The sequence below is a fragment of the Salvia hispanica genome, chromosome 5, assembly GCF_029641045.1.
Source record: "Salvia hispanica isolate PSC_SH4W2 chromosome 5, Shi_PSC_v1, whole genome shotgun sequence".
Taxonomy (NCBI): domain Eukaryota; kingdom Viridiplantae; phylum Streptophyta; class Magnoliopsida; order Lamiales; family Lamiaceae; genus Salvia; species Salvia hispanica.
Genome location: NC_142696.1, coordinates 16,794,506 through 16,797,840, shown reverse-complemented (window position 1 = coordinate 16,797,840; position 3,335 = coordinate 16,794,506). Strand labels below are relative to the sequence as shown.

The 3,335-nt window shown below is 39.6% G+C and overlaps 1 pseudogene; it reads right to left on the bottom strand.

The window, feature by feature from the left end:
* Positions 1-232: 232 nt before the first annotated feature.
* LOC148926368 (uncharacterized) lies at positions 233-1,502 on the bottom strand (annotated as a pseudogene).
* Positions 1,503-3,335: the final 1,833 nt, after the last annotated feature.

Here is a 3,335-nt window from a genome sequence, read left to right as displayed (position 1 = left end):
CGAGGAGAAATAAATCCCAGCGAGAAGTAAAAAGAAAATGAGACAAACAACTAGTTCCAAGCGATGGTACTGCTCACTAACCCAGGGGGGTTGGGCAGGGCCTCGTTAAAACCTCTTGAGACCAAAAACCCAAAGGAAAAAATATCCCAAGAGGAAAAAGAGTACCCACGTTAGCAGCACCAAAAGGCTCTCCAAGGTCCGAACACTAGGTAAAGGGACCCAGGAATTTCTTCTAAGTCTGACATCGCTTCTCCGGTAGGTGTTGGATGACCTGATCATCAGGATATCGAGAGTAAAGAAGACTATAAGTGGTTGAATTGATGAGGGATGTCGTTCTGTCCGCATCAAACTTCTTTCCATCATTGATGTGTGCATTTCTGACCTTCCAAATGAAGTAAACCGAGGCCATAAGGGCAATCCTCCTTGCTTTTTGAATAATAGCCGAGCCCATCTTGTGCGTTGCGATCCATTTGATTGCACTTTTGATGGTCGTGGACCCACGTTGCATCCCGGTCCAACTGCGTATCTCTTCCCGAACCTTTTTCGTTTCCGCGCATTTAAAGAAGAGGTGCTCAATCGTCTCGTCCTGTGCCGTGCAGAAGGCACAACTCTTCTCGATAATCGAACAAGAAACTCGGTCATGTGCCGTGAGTTTTTCCTGGAGTGCCAACTAGTAGATGAATGAGAACTTCGGGGTGAGGAGGTCTTTCCAGACGAACTTCGCCCAGAAACCGGCGTTCACCATGGGGCTATCGCCTGTGTGCCTTTGCCTCAATTTCATTGTGTCAGCATCCTCTCCACCTCCTGTCTTGGGACTTTTCCCCCCATTTCGTCCCGGATAGATATAAGATGCTTGATGAAGGGGGAGTCTATCTTCGGTCTCGGGCTCCACTTCCAAAAGTCAGCGCCTCTAATGATTTCTGTGTGCATCCATTGGATCCATAACGTGTCCTTCTTGGCAAAATATTCCAAAGGATTTTAGCATGGAGGGCCGTGTTCCAGCTGTCCAGGTCCCGCAGTCCCAACCCGCCCTCGGTTGTTAGGAGGCAGATGTCCTTACACAACTTTAGCTTACTTGGATCCCCACAGGAATTCTCTCGCTATCGCCGTAAGTCTTGTAGTGGTCGTGCAAACAGTAGGAAATGCTTGTAGCCAATACGCCTCCACACCCTGCAAGCAAGTCCGAATAAGATCAAGTCTACTCGCAAAGGACAACGACTTACAATTCCATTTTTTAACGGTTGAAGAGAATTTCTCAATGAGTTGAGAGTAGTCTGCCATCTTAAGCATGCGTGAAGCCAACAGAATGCGAAGGTATTTGATCGGTAGATGAGCGACAGGGAATCCAAATGTGTTGATGAGGACTTCTCTTCTTTCGTCTGTCATCGTTCCTGAAAGAAAGATTTCCCTTGGTTCACTTCAAGTCCCGAGCAAGCCGAGAACTCCTTCACTACTTCATCAAGGACGTATAACGAGTACGGGTCTCCATGGCTAAACAGCATAAGATCATCTACGAAAGCAAGGTGAGTAATACCAAGCGAGACACAGTGAGGGTGAAAAGTAAAATGGGGGCCCTGAGTACGGAGTGAGAGCAAGCAAGAGAGATACTCCATACACAGGAAAAAGAGGGCCGGGGACATCGAATCACCTTGCCTCAGTCCCCTTTTATTAACTTTGAAGAACCCGTGGAAACTTCCATTTACAATGATAGAGTAGGTTGGTGTCGTGACGCACTCCATAACTCACTCCACAAATATATGATGGAAGTTAAGTCCAAGGAGGACATCTTCAAGGAAATCCCAACAAATGGTGTCGTAGAACTTGCGTAGGTCAATTTTCACCGTACAGTGAGGCACTCCCCTAACACGATCATAGGAACGCATGAGCTCCGTGACCAAGTGGATGTTATCCATGATGCTTCTATCCGAGACGAAAGCCGACTGGGCTTGGTTCACGAGCTTTGGCAACAGCAACTTCATCCTCTTGGAAATGATCTTAGCGATGGCTTTATAGACAACATTACAGCATGCAATCAAGTGAAAGTCCTCGACTTTGAGATTGTTGTTCGTCTTCGGGATGAGGGCAATGATGGTCGTATTGAGGCTCTTGAGCAGCTGACCCGTATAGAAGAATTCTCTAACTGGTTCGACAAAGTCTCCCACGACAGTAGTCCAGTTCCTTTTGCACTATTTAGAGACGAAAATTCCCTTTTGGGGGGTTTTGGGGGGTTGGGCAATTTGGTCTTTTTACACTTTTAACATTCTAATTCTGATATTATTTCAGTTACGTAATAAATTTGATATTATTTCAAAATTATCATTCTTCTTCCCTTTTTGTCATCTTTCACTTTGTTTCTTCATTTCAATATTAGATTTAATTTTACAAAATTTAAATTTAAATTTCAGTTTTTAAATATCAATAAATTTTTTTAATTATAAAAATTATTAAATAACAAAAACTAATAGCATAATCAATATTTGACAGTGTCTTATATTTAATCAATAAGATATGACAACGCCTTAGTTTTAATCAACATTTAATAGCTTTAATCATAAATAGATCATATAACACGATTTATTCTGAAATAAATATGCATCTAATGTAAGACTAATACAATTTTCGTATATTAATCTGAAAACAATCAAAATTACTAGAAAATTTCAACAAAAATACTCCTAGATAAAAATTTTAGTCAACTTCATAATATTCTATCACAACCAACTATAACAACCGAACAGAGGCTAAATAGAATAGCTCTTATTTTTCCATCATGATTAATATTAATTTTTTGTACTTCTTCAATTCAGCTGCATATTATATTAAATAACAAACTTTAATAATTTTAATCAATATTTATAGTGTCCACGAATTAATAGTTTTAATTAAAAAAATTTATTGATATTTAAAAATCAAAATTTAAAATTTAATTTTATAAATTAAATCTAATATTGAAATAAAGAAATAAAGTGAAGAATGACAAAAGGGAAGAAGAATGATAATTTTGAAAAAATATCAGATTTAGTACATAACTGAAATAATATCAGATTTAAAATGTTAAAAGTGTAAAAAGACCAAATTGCCCAAACCCCCCCAAAACCCCTCAAAAGGGCATTTTCGTTTCAAAACAGTGCAAAAGGACCATTTTTTTTATATTGAGTGAACTTCAAAAATGGTCTCTGGACTATGGGTTTATCTCGTAAATGGTCCCTGGACTTTAAAAATATCATCAACAGTCCCTGGACTAAGGCTTAATATCAAAAACGGTCCTTTTGCACTGTTTCGAGACGAAAATGCCCTTTTCAGGCTTTGGGCAATTAGGACAATTCAATTTCGTC